At 41.2% G+C, this 23,419-nt stretch overlaps 1 protein-coding gene and 2 long non-coding RNA genes across 5 annotated transcripts in view; 1 reads left to right on the top strand and 2 right to left on the bottom strand.

Annotated features, from left to right (window-relative positions):
- Window positions 1-23,419, bottom strand: part of LOC139774683 (uncharacterized) — a 118,014-nt gene that overhangs the window by 59,562 nt on the left and 35,033 nt on the right. The gene's annotated exons all lie outside the window — the stretch shown is intronic.
- Window positions 1,322-11,442, bottom strand: LOC139774685 (uncharacterized). The gene is made up of 3 exons (XR_011718645.1): window positions 11,329-11,442; window positions 10,063-10,301; window positions 1,322-1,401 (listed from the first exon to the last, which is right to left on the bottom strand). It is a non-coding gene; the product is annotated as an uncharacterized lncRNA (long non-coding RNA).
- On the top strand, window positions 11,963-13,398 carry LOC139774684 (uncharacterized). The gene is made up of 2 exons (XR_011718644.1): window positions 11,963-12,103; window positions 12,688-13,398. It is a non-coding gene; the product is annotated as an uncharacterized lncRNA (long non-coding RNA).

Raw genomic sequence — 23,419 nt, 5'->3', positions numbered from 1 at the left:
TCGGTTTAATAATGATAAGATATCGATTTGAATATTTATCATCAATGAAGAAAATAATCACGCATAAAATAAATCGATCGTTGACACGTTTGACATACGTTTTCATATTAAGATAATTCCCAATGAATTTTTTCAATCGCTTTAATCGCTTCGATCGTCTCAACGCGATTTCCCGAGGCAAATGCAAACAATGTAAAAGATTATAATTATATTACCGATTTTCACGTTTATCCTTAATGAATAAAATCGTTGCACATTTAACTGAGTTACATGCTTGACACACTCCCCAGTTCGAACTGCCGGTGGCAGTCAATTAAATCGCGTATCTAGTCGGACTTATTTGTCGTGATACAGTTTTTGCTTTCGAGCAGTTTTAATTACCGCAAAAATTGGAATATCAGCTATTTTGATATTTATCGACTGAACAGAATCATCGTTCACCGAGTAAATTAAATAAATTACCGATATGTGCTGCTTTACTAATTTCTCATCAATTAAACCGTGCGTTCTGTGCTCAATATTCTGTTACCTCAATTTAACACTGAAATATCTTTAATACAATAAAGTATAATACAAAAAGTAAAATAAAACATAACATAATTATTTCCGTAAGCTTGTTTTAATTTAGAAATCTTTAATTTTTAAAGGTTTAACATCTCGAATATTAAAATTTTAATGTCTCATCGAGGCTTCTTTGAGCAAATTCTGCAGATTATAATATAAATAATCGGCTGTTATATATTTTTCGTTAGTAGATAAAATCATCGTGCTAAATAAATTAGAACTGCTCATAGCCTAAAAAACGCGTGTCTCTCTCGTCGACACATATCTCGACGTTGATCGTTACCTCTGAGCAAGTAGGCGGCGAGCATCATGTCCTTGAGCTGCGGAAGATAGAGGCCATTGAGCAAGCCATGGTTCAAGTAGTTCATATTAGGCAGCGGACTGTTCAGCCCCGGCCTGAGGTGATTCAGGTTCGTCAGGTGGCAGGGGTGGCTCAGTCCATGACTCAGGCCTTGATCCTCGCCGAGCAGCTCGCAGATTCTGCACCGGATCTTGGTCATGCTACCGATTCCCTCGTCGTCGTCGTCGTCCACCACGCACTTGCCGAGCTTGTCCCGAATCGGCGCCGCCAATTCGAACGACCGGCTCACGCCCGGCAGATCGTAAGACTCGAGCGAAAGTTCTTTTCTCCAGGTATTACAAAAATATATTTTGTACACGACTATATCACTGTGCGCGGCGACTGCGCGCGCTCTGCCACGGCACTTCACTCGGCTCTTCCCCCTCGATCCTCTGATAAATCGAAACGAAGACATCACACGTTATACGATACAGAAAGTTATAAGACTTCGCACGATGGGGAGACTTCTGAACTTTCTCTCGATGTTAATCAGAGACCTTAAAATCGATATAATTATCTTTCAAGTTGTATTTAATTGCTAGACTCGCGTGTCTGTAATGTCGTAATCATATATTGCAAACATATGTTAATTATTGAATGTCAACATTAATCAATATTATATATATAGATATATCATAGATGCAAAAGAGCTTTTATCTGTAACATAACTAATATTGAAAAAGTTTGGTGCTTAAAAGATCAAAGTAGCAAGTAAAAATCGCGATATTCCTCTAATAATATCATCTATATTGATACCTATCGACACATTGAGACTTTCTCTCCATGTTAGTCAGACGTTGAAATCGATATAACTTTCGAGTTGTGTTTAATTGCTAGATTCGCGTGTCTGTAATATCGTAATCATATATTGCAAACATATGTTAATTATTAAATGTCAACATTAATCAATATTAAATACATTGTAGACACAAAGTTTAATACTGAAAAGGTTTGACGATTAAATGATTAAACAAGTAGCAAATAAAAATTGCGATATTCCTCCAAAGATAGCCTTATTGACATCTATCAACGCACATTTTACTTCCTCTCACGTCTTTATGTATAATATCGTGTCGTATCAACACTTAATGAATTCTAATGAGAAATTGCGCTTTGTATTTGCGCAAATCGTATCTGATAATTGATATCATGCGGATCTAAGTAAAACGATTTTCAAAAGCACGACGATAACAACGAAATGACTTACTCCAGCAACCGGCGGCCAACCCAGCGACGACAAATTGCCTTACGTTCGCAGCGATCGCGGCGGAAATTCACGCAGCGAGGCGTTTTGTCGCGTCGCGTCGGCAGAAACTGCGGCGCGCGTTATCACGTTACGACTTATCAGCGGAATATCTGTCTACTGACCGAGCGCTACACGAGGTCTCTAAGCCCCGAGCCTCGCATTTCATACCGAACCAATCGAGGCGCGGAATTGACGACCTTCGGCTATCGGCTGTTTCTTCGAACACGACGGCCGTGATGCGAGAATTAATGCGCTTCAATTGTTAGCTCTCGATTTATACTGCCCTCGTACCTGTTGCTCGTTTAGTGTATCGACATAACATAACGCGTCGGATTGTCAACGACAGAGCCATTTCGACTAAACTATTTCGGATTTCTTGCAAAAAAAAACGAGTTTATGTTTTAACTGAAAATGGGAGCTTTTTGTGTGTTTACTTTGATGTTCCATATTTCTATATTTTTCGTACTTTCTATGGATTTTTTTACCTGTCAACATCATGACAAATCTTTTGAGCACGAGAATTGTTACGTTCAAAATTTTAAAATATATAGACGGCTGAAAGATTTTCTTTTAAGTATTTTTATTTGGATTCAAATCAATTTTAATTTCAAATTGTATTTAATTGCAAAGCTATTTATTATAAATTTTAATATCAAAAAATGTTAAAACGATATGGTTTTGATGATCATGTTTTCTATAAAAGAAATCAATTCCAAATTAAAGAAAAGTGCGAAAAGTTTTAGATATTCTATATATAAAAGGTACCAAAAAGTCTGTTTTATATCAAAATTCAAGAATAGATTTCCAAAACGCATTAGAGAAAAAACAATTTACTATTGTAAGAACAGTTTATTTGTTAGTGTAAATCTTAAGAGTTGCTTAATAAACTGAATTTGAAATTATTACGAAAACTGAGAGCGCGCGCTCAGTTAATTTTATATATAAATCTCTCTGAAGTAGATAACCAAAAGTATCTTCAAGTCGGAGTAGTTGAAACCGACGAGCTTTCCGGTTTCTTTCATGTAAAAGCCGAGCAAAAGGCGTTCCGACCTTTTAACTCCAAGAAAAAGTTACCGCATCTCGCTTCGCGGTTTGAAATTGATCTCAGCGACGTTTCACGACAAAGAGGACGCCCACAGTGCTTGAAGAATAAATGCCGAAACATACGGCAAAGCGTAAAAAAAGCCACGTTAAATGAGGAACGGTGCGCGCGGCAGTGTATTTGTCAAGAGTTTCGGAGTTATCAAACTCCGCAAAACTTCCAGCTCATTATTTGAACGCAATTTGATTTACCAACGAAGTTTTATAATGCATAGTGGCTTATGAAAGTATTCATGAACGCGCTTTTGTTCAATCTATATAGAGGTGCAACCCACTAGTATCGTTTTCGCGAAGCAAATCTCTTTCGTTCACTAGCGTGTAAAAAATTGGATTTATATATAAAAATGTCGATTAAACAAAACCGACAAACTATATATACTTATTATCGTGTAATTAATTGCTATATCGATTTTCTCCGTAAAGCGATATGGCCATTCTTATTCTTCTCGGAAAAAGAAGTGACCATTGACAGAGAAATGAATTAGGACAAATCGCAGCTGGAAGCCTCGACAGAGCGAAACACCGCGACGAGACTTTTATTCTTTGTCTACGCTCCTCTGCGGCAAAACATACTCGGGAGGAACAACCTTGGCCAAGTTCCGTAACGGAATATTGGAAATTCCGTTTCGCGAAGCTATGCGATGCAATATGTTTTGGCTTCAAATTACTTCGTCTATCTCTCGTGAACAACGATTTGTTGACCTAAGTAAAATACCTAATTTACGTTTATTAATTCTAATATGACGATTTATCTAATTTATATTAATAATAATTATAATATTGGAGAACAGATAATCGTCCTCCCTACAATCGATTCGTGAAAACAAATTTTATTTGGATATATATTTCTATTTTTTCGATTATTTGTATAAATAAAAGTTTATTGCGTATACAGTCAGTTATAATTATCCGGGAACGGTATGAAACATATTCGTTTTCATCGGTAAATAACTAAAACAGAATGGAGTACAATATCGTGGTGAATGGTAACATGAAATCGTGATCGAATATATTTCCGCAGTTTGTCAATAAAAGTAACAAATCGTATAAATCTTCCATATGTGAAAGTAACTATGATTGGTTACGCGTATCGAGTTTTAACGTTTCAAAGATAAATAGTTAACGAATAGTTTTGTATTGGGACAGTTATCCTGGCAAATTTAACACCATACGTCTATATTTCTCCGATCATACGATAAATTGCTAGTAGTCCTATCGCTATAATTAAATAGCATTTAAAATCGTCAAATTATTTAAAGAGCAAGTTAAGGGATCTTTGTAATGACGTCAGATTACTGTTTTAAACAGTAGGGCGCGTAAACAAAAACTATCATATAAGCAACAAATATATTAAATAACTTAATTGAATAAACTTAGAAAAGAAGGTAAACAGCACTGCTACACACCTGCACATTCCGGACGTAACTCAACAAATTAGTGACACAACCAGCCATTGTACTTCTCGATGTAGATATCACAAAGCGACTATAGCGAAAACTGATATGTGCCTACTGAAGTCCTTGACAATGTATTTTCCCTATCTGTTACTACTCTTACTGAACTTATATATAGCAGTTACGTTTTTCGGTCGAATTATTCAAAGTCATACCTATACGATATCACGTCATTCATTACACCAAGATGATGATTTAAAAACAAAATGGAAGATACTGAAATGGAAATATTTCAGATATCTAAAAACGCATTTTAATTGCATGCTGCATTTTGCAAGTTGATGTAATTAGTAAACAAATATCGCGTTTATATTTTTAAAGTTCTAAATAGAAAATCTCTATACAACTTTTAAAGTAATTTTATGAGTAATACGAAATCTTAATTATTGTTACGATTAATGCACAGATATATAATATATCAAATTTATTATTTTATCGAGAAGTTTATAATAGACAATATATATGTATAATAATTACGTAAGGGGGAAGATCATTTTTATACGAGTATCACATTTGCAACTTAGTGAAAAGTGTTTCGAACAGACTTCATGCGTCAAGATTAGATCTGCGCTTATCGTGTGACTTTTGTCAATTTTGAAGAAAAAAACAAGAAAGAAGTAAGTGCCGCGCGAAGCGTGTGAAATGGTTAGCTCAGCAAGTGCGATAAAACCTTGTGCGGTCTTTTATATTCCACCTTTCTGCGGTATCGTCTACTTCACTCCGCGTCTTTTTTTCTCATGAAAAACCTTCTCTTCCCTTCTCACTCCTTCCCTTGCTGTTCCGCAGACAAAATTGAAGCAGGTGTAAAGCAAAATTGACGATGTTTAAAGATAATGTCACTTTGCATCCAGTCTCTTTGTTTCAGTCATGCTTGATCGATGAATCATCCTTTTTGTTCTACGAACGTGCGCGTTCTGATTTTTGTTACATCAGTGAGTATAGATATAGAAATATATCTACGTTACATATATAGAAAAATATAGAAAATTAAAAGATCTTTAGTCGTTCTTTATGCATCCTATCATTTCCAAAACATGAGCAAAGTATATGTTTATCAGTAATACGATTCGAATAAATTAATAAATATTAAGATGTCTCAATTAATATGTTAGCAATTTTGTTAATTTGTCGTAGCTAGAACAGAATAAAAGATCTATGTTTTCTATATCTCACCCTTTCATTTCATTATATTACTCCATTACGGTGCACTCATTATAGAATAGATCAAGGCATAAAGACTAGCGCACGCTTAAAACGGACAATAACGAATCTCGATATGCTATTGGTTAAATATCTGCACAAATGTAGTTGATAAAACCGCTGTTGCTCATTTTGTTGCAATAGCAAGATAACGTCCATTACGATTTTAAAGATGGGCGAGTAAAGTTAGATAAACCGAGGTTGAAAGTGTAGCGAAGTGTAGCAGAGTGCACTGTATTACGGCATTATGAGATTACTTCGTAAAATCTCTCTTCTTGGGGATTTCCTTCGGCGGTTAATTACCGCGCGCGCGGAACGGTTTTTCGAGAACGAAGCCGCAATGTTTTTCGACCTCTCAAGACATTGTTTAATTGTGCGACAGGAAAACATCTCGCTTCTCTTTGATTACGTTAGCATTGCTAATCCGCAAAACTGCGTTTACCGACCGTCCTCCTCCTTCGTCCCATCGCCACGGACACCGTAAAGGATCGCCTGGACTCAGCAGCTCGTGCTTTATTTATGCAATAAAGTATAAGGAAGGCAAGAGACGAGAGGGGATATTTTCTCTTTCGGTGCATGCGCACGCGAAGTGACGGGGAGCAGTGGTCTCGCGAGAAATCCGTTTGAATGCATCGCCATGCGAATCTAATCCCAAATAAAGCGCGTCGGGACGCGTCGACCAAATAAAATCAAATGAATTATTAACGACGATAAGGACAATGGTCCTCGCGCGCCGCCCGCCGCAAAAGCTCTCGCAAAAGGTGAACTGTCGCTTGCGTGCGCACGTACGCGCGTGTGCATTAACCCCTTTCGTTCTACCGCGACTGAACCGCGGACGTACTTTTTCTTTGCATATGTACATGATATGCAAGCATGTAATTTTAAAGTGAGTTAATACCGTTATCGAATTAAGTTCCGTGCCATAAGTCATTTCATTTTTAAATGGAATGAATAGAAGAGAGACTGTATATCTAATTAACAAGAGCGCTGTCGACGTCTTTCAATATCCATTTATTTATTTTCGACATTTTTTATAAATCAAAAGTGATTTATGTTTAGTCATGAATGTTGCTAGTAGTCATAGAAAGCGATATAACAATAAAAATCAATAATTTTAGCATAATATAGCATAGGTAAGTTGAGATAAACGTTTTGATAAGATTTGATAAAATAATTATTACTATTAAAATTGCATGAGGCAGAGTTTTCTATGTTAATTGGTACCTTAAACAAATTAAATGTCTAAATATTAGACGTCTCATTGTTATAGCCATCATTCAAACCAAAATAAACTTTTCTGATATTTCCGTGCACGTTTCACTAACGCATCGCAAATCAACCACGCGTCTTGATCATAAATCATGTCTTCTCGAATAGTCACGCAAATGAAATGTCAACGCGATACCCCGGCTACGGCGTGCGCGCGCGTCGAGGTTTTACTTTCCGACATTAATACATTAGACACCGGGGCATGCCTTTACGAAGGACGAGAGATAAAAATACGCTCGCTCGCTCGCTCGCGTCGCTCGCGGAAGCACTTCCTCTTTATGCCATGGCACTTTGCCACCCCATGTTACCCCACGGTTTATACAAACGCGGCGGCGCGGCGGCAGCGGCGGCGGCGGCGGCGCCAGGGACTTTTTATCGTGCCGAGGAGCCGATAAGCCTGAGCCACTCGTGAGTCACGCTTCCGTTCCGCGCATGAGGTGAACCCTTTGGACAAAGTGTTTCTTTCACATTCGTCATAAAACGATTATCGGAGCGACTGCGCGCGATTACAATGCGGCCCGTGCGCGATACGCCTCCCTCGGCGCGTTTCCCCCTGGTACATTATAGTAATGTTTCTAATGGAAGATGAAAAGGATACTCCCCGAGTACTTTCTCGATAAGTGGCAAAAATCTTTGATCACTGACAGCGTGTGCTCGACGCACATTATTTAACTCTTTCGCTAATTGTAAGCGTAATTAGGTTCCACCGATTAGAGCTTCGATTTGACATTAAGAGCAATCAATCTAACAAAATTTGATCGTATAGTTTTACATTTAAAAAATATAAATTTGCCTAAATATATCTGACAATGAGCAGGTAAAGTTGATCTGCGAGTGGCAGCATTACAAGAGAGATAACGTTGGTAAATCATGCTTCCCTCGTGCGTATGCGTCTTTTCGCCCCTTATTAAGAAAACGACACCTAATGGTTCGCCGTCCTTGGGAGACGGCGAGACACTGCTCGCGAAATCGTCAGCGCGAAAGAAAGCAATCGCGGCGCGGCGTGATCTCATCCGGATCGACGAGGCGCGGATCCTTCGTGATTCAGACGCAAAAGCCTTAAATAGCACTTACAAGAAGAGATTCTGGAATAAGATACCAAGAGGAGAAAACGTCGGCTGTTTCGATACGCGTGCGAATCTGTCTGGTTGCGTTGCAAAATTTTGCTCGCGTTGACCGCAACCTTTTTCGAGTCTTCTCGACTTTCTATCGCGAAAATCAGTTTCTCCCGGCGGATCCGTATCCCGACGATATCGCGGAGCGTTTAGAGTGAAAGATAAATGCGCCGTCACTCGGAACTTATATAAAGACAGGCCGGCGTCAACAAGTTGCATCATTTTCCCGACACGAAGAACTCGCCGATCGTCGCGCGCGCACGCGTCAAACGACGCCTCGCGCGAAACGACGCGTTTACAGATAAGAGCTGAAGCTGTACAAAGCGTTCATGAAATGTGCAAACAGATTTCTTTGTGCATCGAGAATAAAGCACAACTTAAGACGTTTTACTTGTCGTTGCTAAATACAGGCTGTACAATGCATGCGAATAATTGCTCACAAAAATATTCTCAGGGCGATAAGAGATTTAATTTTCTTAATGACTTTCTTCTCTCCTACAGCTTTGCTTCGTAGTTTATAATAATTATTTTGTGCATTTATTTGTTGATTGTTTTATTTGTCCAACAATCCCTTTCTTCAGTCGTATCATTATATCATTTATATCAGAGAACTGTACTAGATTTTAAGTGTACGGACACTTTGAAGGGAGTATTCGATCACGAAATGACTCGGTTAAGCTTAGTTCAGGAATGGCGTGTCTTCTAACAAGTTAAATAGCAATCAAACGTGTTCCTAATTGGCGGCCTCTTAATGTAACACCCTACGGGTATTCTAACGTAGAACCCAACCCTACGCTAATTGTTCCGATGCGAAATTCTCTACGTGTTTCGTAACACTTCCCCTACATAGGCAATGAAATTTCAGTAATTTGTTACGTAACAAGTTATATACTATACAAACGCACAACATAGATATCAAGACTTTATGGAGCCATATGCTCTGTTAATGTCTAAATTATCGACAAACGAATAATCATAAGATGCTCAGGTGAATTAACGACAGTTAAGTTAATGAAACTGATAACAAAACAACCACGAATTTTTCAGTTATCTCAGAACGTAGAAAAGTAAATGGCGTAATTGGATCGATGTAAATTGATATGTAAGTGCCCGTCTACAATAGGTGTTTTAAGCCCTAAGCCTTAAGAAATTGACCAATCACAGTCAATTATTCTCCTCAAATTCAACTGTGATTGAACAATTTCTTAAGGCTTAAAGCTTAAAACACCTATTATAGACCGGGACTAACTGACACGATTAAATAAATTCAATTTATGCAAAAATGCATCTAACGTTTCCAAAAAATACTCTAATTGCAAAACTGCCGTTACACGTTACACGTTAACCGATGCCTGCCTGCAGGAAGACAAAGTCAAAATTATGATCAGATTTATCAGATCTGCGACGCGGTGCAGATCTAAGCGTCGGTCATATCCGATCGCGGCTCCGATTCCGTATATCGGCGATAGATCCAATCGATTTCAGAAACGCGCGATCGCCTTCGGCTTATTTTATAACGGATACAGGAATCATCCGCCGTGCAATGCACGGATTTTTCTCGCGCGACGCCGTGCGCGAAATCCACGCGAGCGAAAAGCGCCTCACCGCTCCGCCTCGTGTCGTTTCGAAAACCGAACGGATAAGTAAAAGCGGCGCGGAGAAAAGCGGATTACACGTTGAAATTATCTATCGGACAAATCGACGCGCGCGCCTATAATTCTCAACCACTAGCGGTAAACGGCGGAGGTATCAAATGGTAGGCGCTATTATTACCTCCTTCTTGCCGAGCAATTCGAGACCATTTGCACCTTCCGCCGTGCCCAGGTGCGCCTAAGTACGGCTGCCGGCAAGAACGGTAATTTACAATGTATACCCCCCCCCACTCGACGTGCGATGATAGCGTGCGAGCGCGGTTTATCCTCTTCAGGGAATGATCCCGAGAACGACGACGATGCGACTCGACTAATCGAGCGGCCTGCGAACGCCAAACCTGATTGACTCGCTAAAACAAACTGAGGATTTCCTCAACAAAGAAGCATACCGATCGGACGATTGCAGAAGAGACGCGTAAAATGAGACACCTCTCGTATGCGCCTAAATGTCAAAAGATACGTGAAAAAATGCTCTCCGCGCTCGGCCACGTACGATGGAAATAGCGCGATTTGAATTTCAGATAACCGGTGCGGCTAATCACACTGACGTAGACGGTAGGCTGAAAAAAGAAAAGGAGCAAGTGGGTTTTACGCGCGAGCTTCCTGTTATGCGGCGCGACGAATGCGGCGCGGAGTCTCAGGTGCAGTCTCGAGAACGTTGTGTGGTTTTCGTTCTCGCGGTAATTCCCGGATTTGCGTGTAAAATAAGTTTTGATAAACAACCATTCGACGTCGTGCACGGCTAACTTTGACGTTTAAACGGGAGTTTATGACACGGAGTTGTCAATTGTTTGAGCAAAACGTACCGTAAGATGAGCATTAACTACCCAGAATTATCACGTTCACGCGTAATACGCCGAGGCGAAAGATATTAATGACAGTCGGGGAAAATTAACATGAAAGTTTCGCGATGTAAACACACCTTGCATCACAGGGTGACGCGCAAAAGTCGCTACGACGCACTCCGCCAACTGTGCGGATCGTTTACGCGACGAAGATCGATCGGCTTTCCTGGCTTCCTGGAAGATGCGCGCTCGAAGAGAGAAGCCGATCCTAACGCGAAACGATGTGGATCATCAGCGGAGAGAGTCGCAGCCTGCGATCGGCGCGCTCGAACGAAAGAACGCGCGGCCGAAGGAGGAAGACGCGAGGCCGGCCGGGATTTCCCCTCGTTAATCTGCGGCCGCGATAACGATATCGCGAGCCTCGTTATCGTCGGCGAGGGTGGAACGTCACGTCGTCTCGCAGTGTCTCTCACGCGGGCGATCGACGGTTCAGTGCGCGCGTCCACTGCGTTTGGCAGCTGATATTCGCGGCGGCGCAGCGGCGGGTCCTGTGAGCGCGCGAGTTGCCGCGAGTGCCGCGCTGCTCTCGACCGGACTCGTACCCGCTCGGTGTTCCTCGTCGGCGACGGCGGCCTGTCAGCCGCCGCGTCGTACGTCGTATACGACGTGCTTCGCGGCCGCGGGCGAGAGGAAGACGAGCATGAAGTCAGTGGTGTGCGTGACCGAGACGGGGCTAGGTGGCAGGTGAGACGCAGAAGGGAATACGCGAAGCGCTCGGACGAAACGGAGACGGAGAGACGGTCTATCCCACGGCGGGTAGGGAGACGAGGAGCGAACGAAGAGGAGAGAAATCACGGAGCGGAGCGCGAGACGGACAGGAGCGACAAGGAGAGGAACAAATGACAACGTAAAAGCGAATCCGCGAGAGGCAGGACGGGACGGAGAGCGAAAGCGCGAGAGAGAAAGAAAGAGAGAGGGACAGACGGAGTACTCCGGTACTCGAGGAGAACGGAAGAGAAGGGAGGAGAAACACAAGATGAAAAGAGATAGAGGCACGCGCACGCGGCAGCTCGTTCCGCGAGGTTCGCGACTCGACTGATCTGTTGGTTCGTAAAGTCGAGAGTAGCGCCGGTTGGAATCCTGCCTGCCGCACCGAGTCACGTACGAATCTGCTGCCGCATCCCACCACGTCGCACCACCACCACTGCTACCCGCGACAAACGGCGACGACGACGACGACGACGATCCACGTCGTCGTCGCGACGCGACACGACGCGACACGACGCAACGCAACGCGCCGCTATACCACTACTTAATCTCACGCGTACGGTGCCAGCACGACAGCGCCGTTCGTTCATCGTTCTGGCGACCGTGCATGTACGTCTTTTATGTGTACGTTTACGTTGCTTGAGGCCGCCAACGGCGTAACGCGCTAAAGAGAACGGCGCGGCGGCGAGACGAAGTGACCGCTGGCTGTACGCGCGTGTAGGAAGCAGATTACGGTGTCTGGCGTCGTTGCGTCGGGCACGTAACGTCGACCGCGGAACGATTTCGATTTTAGGGTGGAGGAGATGACGCGCTCCCGTACTCTTTTACACGAACTTGCCACGTAACCCATCCTCTTCCGATCTCTCGCCCGTTGGAAAATTCCGTGTACAGTAACGTCCCCGAAAACCGAGAGTAAATAGCATCCCTCCCTCGTTTCCTCCGTTTTCTTGTAACACTTCTTGTACTTTCCTGTTGTCCTTCCTGTTATCCTGTTTACACGAGAGTTCCGGAGCTATCGCGCTTTCTCTGCAGTTAGAGATTTCTTAGTAAATCCGAAGTTGATTTTCGCTTAATGAAAATGTATCTGGAGTTAACTTGATATTAAGCGTAACGTAATATATCGCGGCACAAACTGAGATAAGAATTAAAATGCGTAATTAACCAAATCTAATTTATAGTAATTCAAATTGTAGGAGCATCACCCTGATTGCACATCCAGAGAACTGAAGAGAAAACGAGAGAAATCAAATGCAGAAGCGTCAAAACCGTTGTACCAAATAAAACACCGAATTTTTATCGACGTGACAGCTTATGCCATACAGGTAGCGATTTATTGAGGCCAACGACGGAGCCGCGATTACGTGTGTTTGATATCGATATCGCGTTTTCCAGCAGTCTGCTTTTGATTTTCAACTTTTCGAAGACAGCCATGCGTGCAATCCGCATGTGTGTTTGCCACTAGGGCTATCGAAAGGTTAATGAATTATTTAGTGTTTGCTTTAGCTTCGTGCCAACCCTTGTTAGACGCTCTACGTAGCGATAGCAACGCATCAACTTCAAGCGTAGAATTTAATACGAGTATAGGTACGTAACGATATCTTCCACTAAACAGAGCGTTTTCGAATTTTGCGATCTCGTGTGTGTCAATTCTCACTTAGCGAAAACTCGATAAAGGCAATCACTTTTGTCGTAGCTTTTTCAGCTTTTAAAAACAAACCTGCGCAATCAGGCCGCAAATCAAATTTCTGTTACGGCAAAAGTTCGATTAGAGTCTACAGAAAATTAAGCTTCTGTTAATTTAATTATTTACAGACCATCTCTTTGTAGAAGCTTTGATGTCGATTAAGTTACTTTTTAATTAAATTTAGGTACACAGAATTATAGAAACGAAATTACAAAAGAGATTTTCTTCGTAAAATAAAATGTTTTCGATTAATCTTCCGAGACCCTCCCAAAATTTCCGCACCATTGTAGCGTTTAATTTATCGTCACCTTCCATTATAAACATTCCTTTCCACCCATCATAATTTTGTAAGTTAGGTGTGTTACGAAATTGAGAGAGAGGAGAGAGAGAGAGAGAGAGAGAGAGAGAGAGAGAGAGAGAGAGAGAGAGAGAGAGAGAGAGAGAGAAGTAGTCTTTCGACTTTGAGAAGTTCGGCGTATAGCTTTAAAAGGCAATTGGGCGCGAACGAAGCATTACCGTTATTCCCCGAGTGTCGAGTCACCGGATATAGTACTGACAAAGTTTTGCCCGAATTGATGAGTTCGGGGCTCGGCCGTGTTCCCTCATCGGTAACTTTCATACCTACAAACTAGCACGCGCCTTGCGCTCCATGCGCTACTTAATAATGAGCGTGCAGCAACCGAGACGCCGCGCGGCGTTTTATAACGAGAGAGAGAGAGAGAGAGAGAGAGAGAGAGAGAGAGAGAGAGAGAGGAGAGAAAGAGATATTCACAAAGGTGTGTATGCACGTGGAAGGAGAGAGCGACGGTCCTTCGAGCGACGTTCTCAAGGATCGGGCGGACGCGCGGTATCGGTGGCGCAGCCCCCATAATCGATAATTAAAGCGTTTCATCGGACAGCGTCGAAAAGGCTTCTAATCGACGCTAATTATCGTGTCGCTCGCAACCGGCTTCGCTCGTAAATAGTATATCCGTGCGCGTCCTCAACTTAATATGATTCCCGAAGGTGTAATTTATGCTCGCGCGAGTACACCTACCTACTCTACCTACCCTACGGGGTCCCTTCTCCCTCTTGTTCTTTCGCTCAGCTTCACCACGATTTAACGTCTCACGGAGCCGGGCCGGAGTTGGGGACAGAGAAGGAAAGAGTGTGTGTGTGTGTGTGAGAGAGAGAGAGAGAGAGAGAGAGAGAGAGAGAGAGAGAGAGAGAGAGAGAGAGAGAGAGAGAGACAGCCTAGTCGACCTGACGATGCCATGACGTCTAACGATACTATGAATAATTCATTATAATTAACCGGCTACGAAGCCGGGACGAATCTCCACCTTCGATCTCGTCCGATGACGGGGCCGGTGCGATCACGATCTATTTAAATCGGCGTAACTAGCCTTTACGTTGCCTGCTGCGTACGATAGACGAATGCGAGATCCCATAGGGTGGCAATTAAAACCTGGCCGAAGGGAGTTATTATCGCGCGTTACTTAACAAAACCGAGCATCGTCGTTTGCGTCCGCAGCGAATAATACTTTTTCATTATTGCGTCAGAGGTGTGCAGAAATATTGTGCTTTCAGGTAATAATTTACGTGATATTTTCACGATTGCTCGTAATATCGAATATAAAATGCATCTGCGAAGATTGTTAAACGAGGATGTCTCACGCTAGTTTTGTCTTTTTGATAATTTTATGCATCTAGTAAAGATTTATTTAATATAGCAAACTCTATGCAGTATAATTGTTATGAATCCATTAAGATATTTATATTTCTTACGTGATATGTTTATGCATCAAATTGTAAAACTAAATTTTGTAAATAAAATTATATTTCTTGCAAAAAATGTGTGTACATATTCATTTAAATCTTTAAAACATAAAAATGTTTTAATAATTTATATTTGTACGTGAAAACTTACTTTCTCGCCTATATAGCATATATAATTATGCTCGATAAAACTTACTTTCTCGCCTAGCATAATTATGCTCGATAAAAATAAAGCATTTCTCGTATCTGTATATGGATATAAAAAACTAAAATAGATATAGATAAAATATGTATAATGAGATATATATAGATAAGTAAATATATTGTATCCATGCAAAAAGACAGCGTCGTATTTCCCTGAAATTCGTCGAGCCATTCAGGGAGTTAACGTATTGCTGAGCGTGGCAAGAGCGCGGAGCGGTATAAGGACGCTGATCCTGCTATCAAAGTCCAGCTCCGAAAACACAATATATCGTCCCGCGGTCATAATCGTTGTTGTAAAGTAGCCCGCCAGATCTTGTATGCGTCTCGCAACCGTCGCACCTTCGCGTGCGTGTACACGAGGCACAGAATTCCTTCTCGTCGGGCGAGGTAACGACGGGAGGATCGTTTCTCGCGTGCGACAGTCAATCGCGCGATTTAACACGCTTTCACGTGTCGTATCCGCCGTCTCTTTCTCTTTCTCTCGCCGTCTCTCGAACACCCGCAATATTCCAACCCGATAATAAACACTCAGTTACGGTTACGCTACAACTCACGTCAGACAGACCATTTTTTAACCCTCGACTTGTTTTAAGGCCGTTTCGTTGCAAAACATCGAAGCACAATGATGTAAAGCGCTAACAAAAAACGATTGAAATTGATTTTCGATTTATTTTTTTTTACGTGTATACAAAAGAAATGACATGAAATAAATAAATTGATATCAGTGTTTCAAATTAAATGAAAAACAATAGAATACAAATTTTAGGATTAAAAATGGCTGACGAAGAAAGTATGTAATCGAAATTAATATTACAATCATAATAATTTTCTTAATATCTTAATTAACAGAATCCTTTTTTTTTTTAAAGGTACCAATTTACAAAGTAACATTTTGCATTATTCTCTGTTTATCATGTGAGCCAATAAGCATAATTTTTATGTGTTGCATATTAAAAACTATTATGTAAACCAATCAATTATAATTAATCTCTTTATTCATTTATTCGCGCCAAAATATTATGATTTTTCGCGTTTCGAACCCTATTTGTCATGCGGAAAGAGGAATATCGATAAATCTCTCTCGTCCAAATTGACAATTTATTTTAGCTATCACGGACGATTTGGGGCAGAAAATATTTATAATACAAACGTCACGTGATGAATGAATGCAAGAAGCATGCATTATTAACGATCAAGCATCAGGAATGAATCTACCTTCGTTATTGTCAGCAACGAGTGATATTGAACTAAAACAGCGTAGAGACACTTTCTCGAAAAAAAAAGAGGGACCATCAAATTACAGTTAGAGTTAAATGGACCAATTTTAGTCGGAAAACGGCGAGCACAACCATGCGCGGTGTTGCTGCAATTAAAAGGGTTAAAGGGTGGGCGTCGACTCGAAAATGCAAGTTCCGCGATAACGGGAGCATACTCGTCCGTCCGCGCGCGAAACTTGTTAATAGAAATGCGAGACAGTTTTCGCAAATAGGTCGGCGTCGGCTCGGTGCGTGACGACGGATTGTGGGCCGGAGACACTGCGATTTGCAAACCAGAACAGTCATTTCGGTTCGTGAACTTTCAGCGGAGTTAGCGAGAAAGAGGATCTTTGAGCGAAGAAATTCACATAATTTTCCACCTATCGCGGTCATGTACTAATTATCATGCTGCAATACAAAACGGATTTATACAAAACGGATAAAAGTGACAAATTAGTGAATAGCGCGGTGCAGTATATTAATTTCCTGTATATATGTATATTCTAGTTAAAACAAACATCTATCATGTTTGATTGTGGCTTTAATCCAACATATCGATTTTCTTGTATTTTACAGAGATACATAAATAAAAATAAAAATCTGACAAATGTTCGCTCAATTTAAAAAATACTTGCGACGATATCTATTATGGTGGAATCAACGTATTTTAAAAATAAAAATGGGTCGAAATAAAATTGAACGAAATATCAGAGTTAATAGAAGAAAACTATACCTCTTGAAGAATAGAAGGCAATATTGCATATGAAGAAAATTTAGAGAGCAGATTTGAAACTGTTAGTCTATACATATATTATCCATAAAAATTAACAACTTTAGAACGTTTATAAAAATTCTACTAATTGCGCGTGAATATATTATAAACACGCTAAAAATAAAATCCACATATAAAATAACATAACGTTTTTCTTTGTTTTATAAATATTGGAAAAATGTTTTACAAATTATATTTTAAAACTTTACCAAATATTTGAAAAATATGAGGTGAATCAAGATAATCCTTTTTCAAGTGGAGAGCAAAGGGTAATTTTTCAACGACAATCAAATTACAAGGGAAACGCCGTAATCGGCCAGGACTGGATCTTGGCTGCCTATAATATTATTTGAGTGAAGTTTTACGTACAATTCACTCAAATAATATTATAGGTAACCAAGATCCAGTCCTGACCGATTACGGCGTTTATCCCTTGTAATTTGATTGTGTATCATGTCGTATTTTCACTTACTTATTGTTTTCAACAACAAAATAAATAGTGACAATTTCTTAATGATTTTCTTAATGATTTCCACGACACAATGCTCGTAATTTTCTGTGATTTCCTAATACAAATCAATTTTATTGCTAGACAATCAAATGTACTGTTCCATCTACTCAATGTCTTCAATTACTCCACTTGACCTCACAGGATTGTCATCAAACCACCACTATATCCACCTTGATGTCGTAGCGCGAGGGTTAAATCAGCTTCATTAGAGCGTGTTCGTGCTATCTCAGCTCTCGACTTCATCCCCGAAGCGAACATTCGTGGACTTTACGTGCGTAAAGTGTCCTAAGCTCGTTCCCACGGCACGTCCCTGTGTGATCGACTGTGCGCAAACAAGGTCGAGTCGAACGTCGGGTATGACGCGTCGCACGGCGATATACTACGTAGTATAGGATCCAGCGTAGCTAACAGCAACGGGCGCGTGGATCTCGACCGATTAGGCTCGTCTCCGGACACGCACGAGCGGATCGATCGCCCCTCGGAGCCCACGAGAGCGAAGGCCAGCGGCTGCTAACAATGTGAGGTATCGTTTCGTGAAGAGAGAGAGAGAGAGAGAGAGAGAGAGAGATCGCGCGCGCGAACGAGCGATTGCGCAAGCCTTACGAAACGAAACACCAGCCGCTTTTAATATTCGCAATGGAGAGCGGCGACGAAGGAGAGAAAGAGAGGGAGAAAGAGAGAAATCAGCAGCGTGAAAGGGTGCGCTCGGTCAGTCGGGGTACGCGAACCTCTCGATGTGCGTGACGCAATGGAGGATAATGACCGGTTAATGGACATTCGTACTAGCCTGGCCACAACCCTCGATTACAGCCGATGGTCGCGAGAAATTTCCGCGAACGGAAATCGGAAGTGTTAGATAGGAAATCCGTTCCGAGACACGGTTCGAAACCAGTACGAACTTGATAGAACAAGATTTCAGGATAGCAAAAATAATATCTATTTGTATCTGTGATTACGGAACTTTGACGTATTATTTAACAGCTCTCTCTCTCTTTCGAGCATCAGTCTCTGTTTAAAAAAATACAGAGGATTAGCACAAAAATTTGCTACGTTAAGCTCATTTTGATGTAGGATTTTAAATGATTAATGTACATTGCTCCCTTTCTCATTGAAATTATGAGTTTTATGAGTTCAATTTTTTATGAAAAAAAAAATAGATTTTTGGATCATTGTGATTTCATTGTCAAAAAATATAAAAAATATTGTTTTTGTTTATCCCCTTGCACTTGTAATTATTCCATAAAGAATAACTGGAACAACTGAATGATCTTACTTAACCTCGAGATAAAGTCGTTACTACGCAGTTCTGCTGACGGAGAATCAGGGTCGCGCATCGTTTACCATTTTAGTGTCCACCGGTATCTTCCTTCTCATGATCGGCGCGATAATAGCTTTTATGACGAGAGCGAGATTGCGCCTTAAAATGTTCGCGTCAGTACGTTTACCGGTTACAAAAAGAAAAGAAAAAGAAATTAAGTGCGACCAGCAATTAAAACTCGCTTAGTCATCCGTGCGCTTCTCGATTCCGGGCCGAAATCACTGAGTCACGGTGTCATTCAATTACGAGGAAATCTCAAATGGTCGGATTATAATAATTTGCCTAATTGCAAAGTCAATCCCGCGGATACATTATTTGTGTCGTAATTTTGCGCCCAACTGTGGTCAAACGTCTGTGGTTGAAACTATCGTGATAGATAAAAAGACGCGCATCGTGTTTCGCGGATAGGGCTTTTTACACTCGGAGGCACAAGGAAATATCGAAACGCGCGAGAAGCGAAACACTCCGGTGAGTGATCCAGCCTGCACTTTGTACTCTTTGTGCCCGCGGATGCATAAAGAGCAGGCGAACGAAGGCGACGTCAGGAGCGACGAAACGTTGATTTTCGGTTTACGGCGTTGTTTTACGGCGCTTTGTGGAGTCGCTCGGCGTGACTTCGCGCAGAGAGAGAGAGAAAGAGAGAGAGAGAGAGAGAGAGAGAGAGAGAGAGAGAGAGAGAGAGAGAGAGAGAGAGAGAGAGAGAGAGAGAGCGGGACAAAGAGAGAGAGAGACATTGAGAGAGAGAGAGGGAGGGGGGGGGGGGGAGGGAGAGAGAGAGAGAGAGAGAGAGAGAGAGAGAGAGAGAGAGAGAGAGAGAGAGAGAGAGAGAGAGAGAGAGAGAGAGAGAGAGAGAAAACGCGGCGACAAGGATTCCAGACAGACAATTTTGAATTTCAAACGCGTTATTGAGTCCGATGGAGCTTTCTGACACGTCGGCGATACCTCGATCGAGAGAGATTTCGTCGTCATTCAGTTAGATTTTAAGCCCAGCTTATCTCTCGCGATAGAATTTTCTCTGTAATTATATGAACTAGCTTAAAACAAAAAGAAAATATTGTCACGATTATGATCGTGTTGAAGTTAACATTTTAATCTATTTTGATTTTACATGCGCATTTTTGATAACGCATGTTAATCTTTTCCCGTTCAGGAGGAATTAACGGTAGAATTGTATCGCGCGGAACAAATTTTACTTTTCACTCCTCATCGATCAGTTATTAGCGGCGCAACGCGTTCGTATGGAGGTTGGAGGATTCACATTCGGGAAATTAACGCAATTTCAAAGCGGAAACGTAGTACAGCTGCACATGTCCTCTTACGCACGACAATACGCTTCGTTCCCGTTTAACAATTTTATTTGCGTCCACAACCGGTTTCGCAGAATGCAAATTGCCGCGGAGTGCCGAGGAGTTGCAGCAAAACGTGTAACACATCGCGCACACTTCGTTTTGTAGCAAACTATAACTATGACTTCGCAAACACCGCCGTCGTCTCTGCAGACGCCAGGAATGCCCGACTACTAAGGAATGACGAGAGTCTCGCAAAACGTACGTTTTGATGTAAGTAGTAGACACGCCGTCATTGAGAAATAACATAGATTTGTACGGTATGTATGTTGGTCTGGATATTACACGGAATATACCATTATCCGGACAGAAATTAATTTCCCAGTTGAATTAATATTTCACGGTGAGAACGAAAAGAGCCATGACAGATGATAACTTCCTCGTTAAATTTTCCGCAAGAAAGAATCAACCCAGGAGTTCGTCGAATAGTCATTAACAAAAACGGCAGCGATGACCGTAAAATGTTGAAAGTTAGATCTGCGCTTTCAAAACTCTATTAGTTGCGTGCAAAGAACGAAATAAAGGGCATAGATTATAGGTACATAAAAGTAGAAATTTGCGAGCGTGAAGTTAAGGCGTTGAATTTCTCGATGTAATCATTTGAAATAGCCCGTAAAAAATAACGATTGCTCCTGTACAATCGCTTTTTTTTCACGTGGATACGCGCGCGCGCGCGCGCGCGCGCGCGCGCGCGCGCGGGAAATAATCGGTTGCAAATTTCATTTATCGTCGGACGGACGATTTCACTTACGGACGCATCGTCCAGGCGTGATAATAAAGTAATAAGAGCGACAGCCGCCACGGGAAACATCGGTTCGCTTGTTCCCTCGACAACGTGGCGCCCAGCGCTGTCAACGGTGAACCATTCGAAACTATTACTGATCATTGAATTGCAAATGCCCTAGCCTGCGCGTTACCAGCCACGGTAGAATCGCGTTTAACGCGAGAGGAATGCCTCGATATGAATGACACGCGAATTATAAGAGTCTCCCTGCGAAATTACGCTCGTAACAAACATTACAGTCGCAGAACGATTACCCTTTGTTGCAGCGTTTTGCCAGTTACGCGAAAAGGAAACATCTCGTTTATCCTTCCTTTCTCGGATAAGCTTTTCCGGTTTTCATAAATCGAGGTGAAAGCCGATTAATATCGATTTCCTATCTGTCATTCAATTTTATCGAACGCATATCTAGTAGATACGCATCTATATCTAATGTAATTCTACGCGTGTGTTATACGTGAATATAGATTTGTTCAATTTAATTTAATGAAACATTCTTCCGATAATTTTTTTTTGATTTGTATTTTTTAATACTAAATAATATTCTATAAATAGATTTCGATTGTAGACCAATAAAAAAAACATCAATTTTACGCGTACAGCACGCGCAAAATTATAAACTGTCTAAATAAAACAATGTAGATATATATTTGATTTGTCTGTACGAATTTAACTTTCCATTTTTGCATCGATAATGACGATTTAATTGATTCACTTTATGCCGTCTGATAAGTAATTCTCTTGATTAATATTCATCGATATTAGTTTTATCTAGTCGAATAATTATCTCGGTCGTTTGAATAGCTTTTCACGCTCATTAACGTGTGCTTCCTGTTCACACGGTTTATTCTGGTAATAACTGTTATCGAATTTCATTGAAACCAATAATGGGTCATTATGGAACATGCGATCGCAGGATATTCATTTATATGTCATGATACGCTGTGCAGACTGAATTTATGTTTGTTACTCTTATACCACTAAATTATTTTTATCATGTGTGTAACATGTATCATGTGTGTAACATTGCGCATAATACATCGCCGTAAATATATGACAATATACATAGTTACAAACAAACCAATTATCGCAGTTTATGAAATACAAGAGTCCAAATATTCGTTAGAAATGTAAAGCCAGATGATATCTATTTCTATACGAAGTATTTTAATGTAGTTCAGCAAGTTTCGATATTTCCAAATTTGGAATCAGTTTTTCTTAAAGTAACAATACTTACGAGGTGAAAAAATATTTGCCGCATATGTTTTCGATGTCCCACATCAAATGTGTCGATACAAAATAAACTTTAAATTTCTCCGTCGACATGGAGAAAATTAATTAAAGGGCAAGATCTAGGTTTCCATATGCTTAGAAATTATTAATGTCTAAATATTCTTGTCGAAAAGAAGTCAACTCACAATTGATCGAAAAATACCGTTGCTGCTACCGAGACATTCTACGCGTATCTGGGTATCAGTAACCGGTTCGTCTGTGGAATCGATGCCGTTCGCGACGCGCCAGGAATTAGGATCGCAGAATACGCGAGGAGCGAGTCCATGACTAATCGGGCCAACCACCGTCCCAGTTCTACGTGGGCCAAGCCTATGTATCTACTGTGTATCTACCAGATCGACTTCCCCGTTTATATAAGCGGCCCGTTTACATGCACTCGATTCCGAACCCGACCGGCGCGACGCGACGATGCGGTTCCGCGCGACGAACAGAGGCGCATGCTCGTCGCGCGGATGCGATGCATGGAGCGCACAAATTGCAAGATGTCAGCGGAGGCTGCGATCGCTCTCGTTCTCGTTTACAGTTAACAATTGAAATCTACTTGCAGGTACGGTTGTCTCGCGCGGTGAGGCAACTGGAACGCGCGGCGTGGCTGCTTCCTCCTCCGGGATTTCCCGGTGTCTTTGAAAGAAATATTTACGGTCCACGACAATACCTATACGATACGATTGAATAGAATTTCGGTTAAAGTAATATTACACAAAAATTTCTTGTTTCAATCACAGATATTTTTTAATATGTAATTCCGTGATATTTTTTCTCAAAATAACTTCTAGGACAGTTAAAATAATTTTATCGTTAAGATCATTTTACGTAGGATATCTTGGAAATAATGATGTGCACGTTTCTACGGAAAAATGTATTTCGTATTGTTGCATCCGCGGTGATGTTCAATTATTATTCAGAGTTCTGAAAAAAGAAAATGCGGGAAAATCGATGAACTCTGGGCACGCGATACTAAAAAATAATGTTTTATTCCCGTGGGTGCAAGTATTTTTTGAT

This window comes from Temnothorax nylanderi, unplaced genomic scaffold, assembly GCF_030848795.1.
Source record: "Temnothorax nylanderi isolate EJ_2023f unplaced genomic scaffold, tnyl_v1.0 TNYL_tig0085_pilon, whole genome shotgun sequence".
Classification (NCBI taxonomy): domain Eukaryota; kingdom Metazoa; phylum Arthropoda; class Insecta; order Hymenoptera; family Formicidae; genus Temnothorax; species Temnothorax nylanderi.
The sequence above is the reverse complement of the archived record's forward strand: the minus strand, read 5'-3'. Positions and strand labels throughout refer to the sequence as shown.